Source organism: Rattus norvegicus, chromosome 3, assembly GCF_021556685.1.
Source record: "Rattus norvegicus strain SHRSP/BbbUtx chromosome 3, alternate assembly SHRSP_T2T, whole genome shotgun sequence".
In the NCBI taxonomy this organism is placed as follows: Eukaryota; Metazoa; Chordata; class Mammalia; order Rodentia; family Muridae; genus Rattus; species Rattus norvegicus.
In genome coordinates, this window is record NC_141536.1 from 20,027,910 (window position 1) to 20,039,735 (window position 11,826).

Here is an 11,826-nt window from a genome sequence, read left to right on the forward strand (position 1 = left end):
ATGGATGTGTTTCTCATGATCCGGCGCCACAAGACCACCACCATCTTTACGGACGCCAAGGAGTCAAGCACGGTGTTCGAACTGAAGTGCATCATCGAGGGCATCATCAAGCGGCCGCCAGAGGAGCAGCGGCTGTACAAGGACGACCAGCTCCTCAATGATGGAAAAACTCTGGGCGAATGTGGCTTCACCAGTCAGACAGCAAGGCCACAGCCCCCAGCCACAGTGGGCCTGGCTTTTCGGGCAGATGACACAGTTGAAGCGCTGCTTATTGAACCCTTCTCCAGCCCTCGGAGCTTCCAGATGTGATGAAGCCACAGGATTCTGGAGGCAGTGCCAATGAACAAGCTGTGCAGTGAGGGCCCCAGGCCTACCCCCTAGAAACCCACTCCCCAATAAAAAAAGATTTGGCTGTCTAAAAACAAAAAAAAGGAGAGTACAGAGATTATGAGAATCACATGGGGATTTTCATGCATGGATTGAAACTTAGGTCGGGAAAAATTAGTCCCTGGATCCACTTAGAGTATCCAATGTTACTTAGCAGTAATTAAGGTTCAATAAAATCTGTGACTCCGGGTAAAGAGCTAAACAGATGCAGATAGATAGATTGATAGATAGATAGATAGATAGATAGATAGATAGATAGATAGATAGATAGATAGATAGATATTTGTCTTAAGGTTAAACAAAAATCTGTAGCCTAACATATGTCCATCTCTAAAGCTCTCTACCCTGAGTCAAAGTCCTGGTTTGATACATGGCGTATTGGTATTAGAATTGATAGAAGTTTTTAAATGTGTTTTATGTGTTAGCCGCTAAAAGCCATAGCTCTGGTTGATGACGGCCAGCGAGGGTGTGTTGTTACTTTTGATATATTCCAGAACAGGAAGCTCAGATTCTCTTAACGTGGGCTCCACCGGATTATTCGGTTCATTTCCTGATATCATAGAGTACAAAAGTGTATCAGGCTCAATGTTTAGCTTACTTCGTGTGTTAAAAGTCATTTAATCGTCATAATGGGTGTGCCTTTGAGTTTTATGGTTATATTATTAGTCCGGGAAAGAGTATAAGATACAAGCTATTTGGATACAGACTGAGTAACACAGTATTTTGGGACAAATGTTTTGTCTTTGTGCTTTTACAAAGTGTGGTTAGGCTCTGGAAACCTCACAGAGTCCTACTGATCTGATTTGATAGAGGTACACCTCCTGAAAAAATGATTCAGGAGAATCAAACAGAAAAAGTTATCTGAATCCTAAACGTTTGTCTTGAGAGTTGTATGATGCGAAGTGTGCCTACTTGGACTCCTGGTCTCAAAGACTTTCAGGCGGGTCCAATCAGGACACACATGCTACAGCATGTGCTTCATTATTCCTACCCCCTACCCACAAGGATATCTCAACGCCCATGTACAGCTTGAAGAAGCTACAGAAGAGTCTTCGTCCCAGTTCCCTAGACTTTTGGGGGGCTGAAAGGGATTATTCTGAAGCGGTTTTTATGAGGAATTTAGAAATGGTTGTTATTTAACTGGGAGGAAGTAGATAGGGTTATACAGTCATAATCTCATGTGGTAACTAAGCTAGCATCGTATCTGTGCTTTGGTATACAATTTATTTCACGAAAAATTGTAAAAGTACAAGTTTTACAGTCAGTCCTTCTAGTGATGTCATTACAAAGATCTGAGATGATTATACCTCTGATTTAAGAGACAAATAACAAATTCATGACTCTGAGTTTGACACTTGAAACTTTCAAGATAATATTTAGGATTTGGAGACAACAGTCCAGATTACTTTATATAGATCGATGTTCTTCAAAAACGTCAGAAATCCACAAAATTTGAGATTTAAAATTATTTATCCTTTGTTGAGACATATCTGCTCCTAACCGTTCCCTTTCCCTGATTTAATGAAGAATTTGAACATCTCGACCTCCAGGTGATGCCATACTTTGTGGCAAGGCAGCCACTGCACAAAGCTGCCTGTTTCATCTGCACACTAATACTGTCCAGAAAAGGACAAGTCATGCAGAATAGTTGACTGATAAGCCCAACCAAGACAGGGTGAACAGCCCTTCCTCATCTGCATTTCCACAGTCTGTCAGTTGATTTGGGGCCAGAAGGCTGAAGTCTTCCCTCACGTGTTGCTAACAGGGTACTGTGCTGGTGGAGAGTGCTCTCTACAACCTCTCAGTTCTAGAAGGTGTTTTAGGCTTCCTATGTGTGTAGATACTTGGCCATTCTCAGATTTCTGAGGGGGTTGAAGACTGATTATAGGCTCATAGCTTATGAGGCTGTTTAACTCTGAACATATATATATATATACATATACATGAATATATATATATATATTATATATCATTGGAGATTTATGAGATAGTATAAAGGTAGCCAAAATACAATATGGATGTTAAGACTTTCTAAACATGGAATGGATAACTGAATGTTCTGCTCATCTGACAGTGTTGGACTGGATGTTAGATTTACTTTATGCTTTTAATTACAAAACTTTAATAGTTGTGTTCAGGTTGTATTTGAGAGAAAAGTTTTGTAATTAGATCAAAATGGTGAAATGTGGGATGTTGTCACAGGTGAGACATTTACAAGGCAAAAGGAGGCTTGTCATTGAATGAGAAGGAAGGATGGGCAGGGAAAAATGTTGAAGGGAGAGGAGGAGACCAGATGGGAAAGGGGGAAGAGATGGGGGTGAGAGGGAGAGAAGCCGGTGCAGGACTATATGGTGGGTGAAGTTAAGATTCCCTGCTGCACCTTTACAGGTTGTTACAAATAATTTTAAGGGATGGATGTAAATTGGGCTTTATAGGTTTAGAGGGTCAATTATATCTTATAAATTGGGACAAAGGTTGTTGTGCAGTGTGTCCTTTCATGTAGCGATGTAAGTGTAAGAAAATGTGGGACAGATGGTCTCTGTGGCCACAGAGTTGGGATGTGTGGGTCTGGCAGGGAAACCGACTTGGGAAACTGATAGGTAGAGATATTGCTGCCAGGCTCAGAGAGAAGCCTTTGGCTGTGTTGTATGGGATGGCGCACAGCAGGTATGATGTTTTCCTGGCTGATAATTAAGATTTCCATCAGATATCTTGGGGTATTGAGGTGCAGAACCTTGATGGGGAAAACAGCAGCCTTTTAGATTTTATACTTTTGCATAAACAGACAGCAAACCGGCCCACTGAGCAACAGTCCACTGATAAGCCAAAGAGTTGAAAGTTTTCATTTCTAAAGAAGTCGAGGGCAGGTTGGGGATTTAGCTCACTGGTGAGCGCTTGCCTAGCAAATGCAAGGCCCTCGGTTCCATCCCCAGCCCTGGAAAAAAAAAAAAAAAGAAGAAGAAGAGGAAGTCAGCACCATGATAAGCCATGTGATATCTCAATATTAGGAATTTAAACAAAGAAACAGAGAAGCACCCTGGGCTGGCACATTGTAGATTCCCTGCTGTGTGACAAGTAATGGCAAGTCATAGAGTTAGAGATTTAAAGCTGCTCTTTAAAGTGCGTTGTTTCTAAAATCTTTCATGATACTCATATTTCTTTTAACGTGGGCTCCACAGGAATTCTGGGTGGAAATCCTAGTTAGACAAGCTGCTTAGTAAGGACCATTTTATTAACAGGTGATTAAGTTCAATTTTACAAAGAAGAGAGCAAAGACATTGCTTGAAACACGTGGTGATTTTCACCAGAGTTTGGTACTTGGAGTTAGTGAACAATTTTTCCCTATCTAAGTAGAGAGTTGTGATAAATACCTTTAACTCTGGTCAGAGTGGATACAGACATATATTGTGGAAGACATGAAGGTTAATTAAACACCTGTTGCTCTGGGTAGAGAGCTGAACAGATGGATGCATTTTGGCTAATGTCCTGAATTTTAAATTGGTTTTTGGTATTAGACTTGATAGAAGATGTTTAAGTTTGTCTAAAGGAGAGTACAGAGGGTGGAGCCAGAAGCAGCCGCCGGCATGGATGTGTTTCTCATGATCCGGCGCCACAAGACCACCACCATCTTTACGGACGCCAAGGAGTCGAGCACGGTGTTCGAACTGAAGTGCATCGTCGAGGGCATCATCAAGCAGCCGCCAGAGGAGCAGCGGCTGTACAAGGACGACCAGCTCCTCAATGATGGAAAAACTCTGGGCGAATGTGGCTTCACCAGTCAGACAGCAAGGCCACAGCCCCCAGCCACAGTGGGCCTGGCTTTTCGGGCAGATGACACAGTTGAAGCGCTGCTTATTGAACCCTTCTCCAGCCCTCGGAGCTTCCAGATGTGATGAAGCCACAGGATTCTGGAGGCAGTGCCAATGAACAAGCTGTGCAGTGAGGGCCCCAGGCCTACCCCCTAGAAACCCACTCCCCAATAAAAAAAGATTTGGCTGTCTAAAAACAAAAAAAAGGAGAGTACAGAGATTATGAGAATCACATGGGGATTTTCATGCATGGATTGAAACTTAGGTCGGGAAAAATTAGTCCCTGGATCCACTTAGAGTATCCAATGTTACTTAGCAGTAATTAAGGTTCAATAAAATCTGTGACTCCGGGTAAAGAGCTAAACAGATGCAGATAGATAGATAGATAGATAGATAGATAGATAGATAGATATTTGTCTTAAGGTTAAACAAAAATCTGTAGCCTAACATATGTCCATCTCTAAAGCTCTCTACCCTGAGTCAAAGTCCTGGTTTGATACATGGCGTATTGGTATTAGAATTGATAGAAGTTTTTAAATGTGTTTTATGTGTTAGCCGCTAAAAGCCATAGCTCTGGTTGATGACGGCCAGCGAGGGTGTGTTGTTACTTTTGATATATTCCAGAACAGGAAGCTCAGATTCTCTTAACGTGGGCTCCACCGGATTATTCGGTTCATTTCCTGATATCATAGAGTACAAAAGTGTATCAGGCTCAATGTTTAGCTTACTTCGTGTGTTAAAAGTCATTTAATCGTCATAATGGGTGTGCCTTTGAGTTTTATGGTTATATTATTAGTCTGGGAAAGAGTACAAGATACAAGCTATTTGGATACAGACTGAGTAACACAGTATTTTGGGACAAATGTTTTGTCTTTGTGCTTTTACAAAGTGTGGTTAGGCTCTGGAAACCTCACAGAGTCCTACTGATCTGATTTGATAGAGGTACACCTTCTGAAAAAATGATTCAGGAGAATCAAACAGAAAAAGTTATCTGAATCCTAAACGTTTGTCTTGAGAGTTGTATGATGAGAAGTGTGCCTACTTGGACTCCTGGTCTCAAAGACTTTCAGGCGGGTCCAATCAGGACACACATGCTACAGCATGTGCTTCATTATTCCTACCCCCTACCCACAAGGATATCTCAATGCCCATGTACAGCTTGAAGAAGTTACAGAAGAGTCTTCGTCCCAGTTCCCTAGACTTTTGGGGGGCTGAAAGGGATTATTCTGAAGCGGTTTTTATGAGGAATTTAGAAATGGTTGTTATTTAACTGGGAGGAAGTAGATAGGGTTATACAGTCATAATCTCATGTGGTAACTAAGCTAGCATCATATCTGTGCTTTGGTATACAATTTATTTGACGAAAAATTGTAAAAGTACAAGTTTTAGAGTCAGTCCTTCTACTGATGTCATTACAAAGATCTGAGATGATTACACCTCTGATTTAAGAGACAAATAACAAATTCATGACTCTGAGTTTGACACTTGAAACTTTCAAGATAATATTTAGGATTTGGAGACAACAGTCCAGATTACTTTATATAGATCGATGTTCTTCAAAAACGTCAGAAATCCACAAAATTTGAGATTTAAAATTATTTATCCTTTGTTGAGACATATCTGCTCCTAACCGTTCCCTTTCCCTGATTTAATGAAGAATTTGAACATCTCGACCTCCAGGTGATGCCATACTTTGTGGCAAGGCAGCCACTGCACAAAGCTGCCTGTTTCATCTGCACACTAATACTGTCCAGAAAAGGACAAGTCATGCAGAATAGTTGACTGATAAGCCCAACCAAGACAGGGTGAACAGCCCTTCCTCATCTGCATTTCCACAGTCTGTCAGTTGATTTGGGGCCAGAAGGCTGAAGTCTTCCCTCACGTGTTGCTAACAGGGTACTGTGCTGGTGGAGAGTGCTCTCTACAACCTCTCAGTTCTAGAAGGTGTTTTAGGCTTCCTATGTGTGTAGATACTTGGCCATTCTCAGATTTCTGAGGGGGTTGAAGACTGATTATAGGCTCATAGCTTATGAGGCTGTTTAACTCTGAACATATATATATATATACATATACATGAATATATATATATATTATATATCATTGGAGATTTATGAGATAGTATAAAGGTAGCCAAAATACAATATGGATGTTAAGACTTTCTAAACATGGAATGGATAACTGAATGTTCTGCTCATCTGACAGTGTTGGACTGGATGTTAGATTTACTTTATGCTTTTAATTACAACACGTTAATAGTTGTGTTCAGGTTGTATTTGAGAGAAAAGTTTTGTAATTAGATCAAAATGGTGAAATGTGGGATGTTGTCACAGGTGAGACATTTACAAGGCAAAAGGAGGCTTGTCATTGAATGAGAAGGAAGGATGGGCAGGGAAAAATGTTGAAGGGAGAGGAGGAGACCAGATGGGAAAGGGGGAAGAGATGGGGGTGAGAGGGAGAGAAGCCGGTGCAGGACTATATGGTGGGTGAAGTTAAGATTCCCTGCTGCACCTTTACAGGTTGTTACAAATAATTTTAAGGGATGGATGTAAATTGGGCTTTATAGGTTTAGAGGGTCAATTATATCTTATAAATTGGGACAAAGGTTGTTGTGCAGTGTGTCCTTTCATGTAGCGATGTAAGTGTAAGAAAATGTGGGACAGATGGTCTCTGTGGCCACAGAGTTGGGATGTGTGGGTCTGGCAGGGAAACCGACTTGGGAAACTGATAGGTAGAGAGATTGCTGCCAGGCTCAGAGAGAAGCCTTTGGCTGTGTTGTATGGGATGGCGCACAGCAGGTATGATGTTTTCCTGGCTGATAATTAAGATTTCCATCAGATATCTTGGGGTATTGAGGTGCAGAACCTTGATGGGGAAAACAGCAGCCTTTTAGATTTTATACTTTTGCATAAACAGACAGCAAACCGGCCCACTGAGCAACAGTCCACTGATAAGCCAAAGAGTTGAAAGTTTTCATTTCTAAAGAAGTCGAGGGCAGGTTGGGGATTTAGCTCACTGGTGAGCGCTTGCCTAGCAAATGCAAGGCCCTCGGTTCCATCCCCAGCCCTGGAAAAAAAAAAAAAAGAAGAAGAAGAGGAAGTCAGCACCATGATAAGCCATGTGATATCTCAATATTAGGAATTTAAACAAAGAAACAGAGAAGCACCCTGGGCTGGCACATTGTAGATTCCCTGCTGTGTGACAAGTAATGGCAAGTCATAGAGTTAGAGATTTAAAGCTGCTCTTTAAAGTGCGTTGTTTCTAAAATCTTTCATGATACTCATATTTCTTTTAACGTGGGCTCCACAGGAATTCTGGGTGGAAATCCTAGTTAGACAAGCTGCTTAGTAAGGACCATTTTATTAACAGGTGATTAAGTTCAATTTTACAAAGAAGAGAGCAAAGACATTGCTTGAAACACGTGGTGATTTTCACCAGAGTTTGGTACTTGGAGTTAGTGAACAATTTTTCCCTATCTAAGTAGAGAGTTGTGATAAATACCTTTAACTCTGGTCAGAGTGGATACAGACATATATTGTGGAAGACATGAAGGTTAATTAAACACCTGTTGCTCTGGGTAGAGAGCTGAACAGATGGATGCATTTTGGCTAATGTCCTGAATTTTAAATTGGTTTTTGGTATTAGACTTGATAGAAGATGTTTAAGTTTGTCTAAAGGAGAGTACAGAGGGTGGAGCCAGAAGCAGCCGCCGGCATGGATGTGTTTCTCATGATCCGGCGCCACAAGACCACCACCATCTTTACGGACGCCAAGGAGTCGAGCACGGTGTTCGAACTGAAGTGCATCGTCGAGGGCATCATCAAGCAGCCGCCAGAGGAGCAGCGGCTGTACAAGGACGACCAGCTCCTCAATGATGGAAAAACTCTGGGCGAATGTGGCTTCACCAGTCAGACAGCAAGGCCACAGCCCCCAGCCACAGTGGGCCTGGCTTTTCGGGCAGATGACACAGTTGAAGCGCTGCTTATTGAACCCTTCTCCAGCCCTCGGAGCTTCCAGATGTGATGAAGCCACAGGATTCTGGAGGCAGTGCCAATGAACAAGCTGTGCAGTGAGGGCCCCAGGCCTACCCCCTAGAAACCCACTCCCCAATAAAAAAAGATTTGGCTGTCTAAAAACAAAAAAAAGGAGAGTACAGAGATTATGAGAATCACATGGGGATTTTCATGCATGGATTGAAACTTAGGTCGGGAAAAATTAGTCCCTGGATCCACTTAGAGTATCCAATGTTACTTAGCAGTAATTAAGGTTCAATAAAATCTGTGACTCCGGGTAAAGAGCTAAACAGATGCAGATAGATAGATAGATAGATAGATAGATAGATAGATAGATAGATAGATATTTGTCTTAAGGTTAAACAAAAATCTGTAGCCTAACATATGTCCATCTCTAAAGCTCTCTACCCTGAGTCAAAGTCCTGGTTTGATACATGGCGTATTGGTATTAGAATTGATAGAAGTTTTTAAATGTGTTTTATGTGTTAGCCGCTAAAAGCCATAGCTCTGGTTGATGACGGCCAGCGAGGGTGTGTTGTTACTTTTGATATATTCCAGAACAGGAAGCTCAGATTCTCTTAACGTGGGCTCCACCGGATTATTCGGTTCATTTCCTGATATCATAGAGTACAAAAGTGTATCAGGCTCAATGTTTAGCTTACTTCGTGTGTTAAAAGTCATTTAATCGTCATAATGGGTGTGCCTTTGAGTTTTATGGTTATATTATTAGTCTGGGAAAGAGTACAAGATACAAGCTATTTGGATACAGACTGAGTAACACAGTATTTTGGGACAAATGTTTTGTCTTTGTGCTTTTACAAAGTGTGGTTAGGCTCTGGAAACCTCACAGAGTCCTACTGATCTGATTTGATAGAGGTACACCTTCTGAAAAAATGATTCAGGAGAATCAAACAGAAAAAGTTATCTGAATCCTAAACGTTTGTCTTGAGAGTTGTATGATGAGAAGTGTGCCTACTTGGACTCCTGGTCTCAAAGACTTTCAGGCGGGTCCAATCAGGACACACATGCTACAGCATGTGCTTCATTATTCCTACCCCCTACCCACAAGGATATCTCAATGCCCATGTACAGCTTGAAGAAGTTACAGAAGAGTCTTCGTCCCAGTTCCCTAGACTTTTGGGGGGCTGAAAGGGATTATTCTGAAGCGGTTTTTATGAGGAATTTAGAAATGGTTGTTATTTAACTGGGAGGAAGTAGATAGGGTTATACAGTCATAATCTCATGTGGTAACTAAGCTAGCATCATATCTGTGCTTTGGTATACAATTTATTTGACGAAAAATTGTAAAAGTACAAGTTTTAGAGTCAGTCCTTCTACTGATGTCATTACAAAGATCTGAGATGATTACACCTCTGATTTAAGAGACAAATAACAAATTCATGACTCTGAGTTTGACACTTGAAACTTTCAAGATAATATTTAGGATTTGGAGACAACAGTCCAGATTACTTTATATAGATCGATGTTCTTCAAAAACGTCAGAAATCCACAAAATTTGAGATTTAAAATTATTTATCCTTTGTTGAGACATATCTGCTCCTAACCGTTCCCTTTCCCTGATTTAATGAAGAATTTGAACATCTCGACCTCCAGGTGATGCCATACTTTGTGGCAAGGCAGCCACTGCACAAAGCTGCCTGTTTCATCTGCACACTAATACTGTCCAGAAAAGGACAAGTCATGCAGAATAGTTGACTGATAAGCCCAACCAAGACAGGGTGAACAGCCCTTCCTCATCTGCATTTCCACAGTCTGTCAGTTGATTTGGGGCCAGAAGGCTGAAGTCTTCCCTCACGTGTTGCTAACAGGGTACTGTGCTGGTGGAGAGTGCTCTCTACAACCTCTCAGTTCTAGAAGGTGTTTTAGGCTTCCTATGTGTGTAGATACTTGGCCATTCTCAGATTTCTGAGGGGGTTGAAGACTGATTATAGGCTCATAGCTTATGAGGCTGTTTAACTCTGAACATATATATATATATACATATACATGAATATATATATATATTATATATCATTGGAGATTTATGAGATAGTATAAAGGTAGCCAAAATACAATATGGATGTTAAGACTTTCTAAACATGGAATGGATAACTGAATGTTCTGCTCATCTGACAGTGTTGGACTGGATGTTAGATTTACTTTATGCTTTTAATTACAACACGTTAATAGTTGTGTTCAGGTTGTATTTGAGAGAAAAGTTTTGTAATTAGATCAAAATGGTGAAATGTGGGATGTTGTCACAGGTGAGACATTTACAAGGCAAAAGGAGGCTTGTCATTGAATGAGAAGGAAGGATGGGCAGGGAAAAATGTTGAAGGGAGAGGAGGAGACCAGATGGGAAAGGGGGAAGAGATGGGGGTGAGAGGGAGAGAAGCCGGTGCAGGACTATATGGTGGGTGAAGTTAAGATTCCCTGCTGCACCTTTACAGGTTGTTACAAATAATTTTAAGGGATGGATGTAAATTGGGCTTTATAGGTTTAGAGGGTCAATTATATCTTATAAATTGGGACAAAGGTTGTTGTGCAGTGTGTCCTTTCATGTAGCGATGTAAGTGTAAGAAAATGTGGGACAGATGGTCTCTGTGGCCACAGAGTTGGGATGTGTGGGTCTGGCAGGGAAACCGACTTGGGAAACTGATAGGTAGAGAGATTGCTGCCAGGCTCAGAGAGAAGCCTTTGGCTGTGTTGTATGGGATGGCGCACAGCAGGTATGATGTTTTCCTGGCTGATAATTAAGATTTCCATCAGATATCTTGGGGTATTGAGGTGCAGAACCTTGATGGGGAAAACAGCAGCCTTTTAGATTTTATACTTTTGCATAAACAGACAGCAAACCGGCCCACTGAGCAACAGTCCACTGATAAGCCAAAGAGTTGAAAGTTTTCATTTCTAAAGAAGTCGAGGGCAGGTTGGGGATTTAGCTCACTGGTGAGCGCTTGCCTAGCAAATGCAAGGCCCTCGGTTCCATCCCCAGCCCTGGAAAAAAAAAAAAAAGAAGAAGAAGAGGAAGTCAGCACCATGATAAGCCATGTGATATCTCAATATTAGGAATTTAAACAAAGAAACAGAGAAGCACCCTGGGCTGGCACATTGTAGATTCCCTGCTGTGTGACAAGTAATGGCAAGTCATAGAGTTAGAGATTTAAAGCTGCTCTTTAAAGTGCGTTGTTTCTAAAATCTTTCATGATACTCATATTTCTTTTAACGTGGGCTCCACAGGAATTCTGGGTGGAAATCCTAGTTAGACAAGCTGCTTAGTAAGGACCATTTTATTAACAGGTGATTAAGTTCAATTTTACAAAGAAGAGAGCAAAGACATTGCTTGAAACACGTGGTGATTTTCACCAGAGTTTGGTACTTGGAGTTAGTGAACAATTTTTCCCTATCTAAGTAGAGAGTTGTGATAAATACCTTTAACTCTGGTCAGAGTGGATACAGACATATATTGTGGAAGACATGAAGGTTAATTAAACACCTGTTGCTCTGGGTAGAGAGCTGAACAGATGGATGCATTTTGGCTAATGTCCTGAATTTTAAATTGGTTTTTGGTATTAGACTTGATAGAAGATGTTTAAGTTTGTCTAAAGGAGAGTACAGAG

At 41.2% G+C, this 11,826-nt stretch overlaps 3 pseudogenes; all 3 read left to right on the top strand.

Moving 5' to 3' along the window:
- Nucleotides 1–359, top strand: LOC148006441 (elongin-B pseudogene; annotated as a pseudogene).
- Nucleotides 360–3,946: 3,587 nt separating this feature from the next.
- LOC148006442 (elongin-B pseudogene) lies at nt 3,947–4,330 on the top strand (annotated as a pseudogene).
- Nucleotides 4,331–7,882: 3,552 nt separating this feature from the next.
- On the top strand, nt 7,883–8,266 carry LOC148006443 (elongin-B pseudogene; annotated as a pseudogene).
- Nucleotides 8,267–11,826: the final 3,560 nt, after the last annotated feature.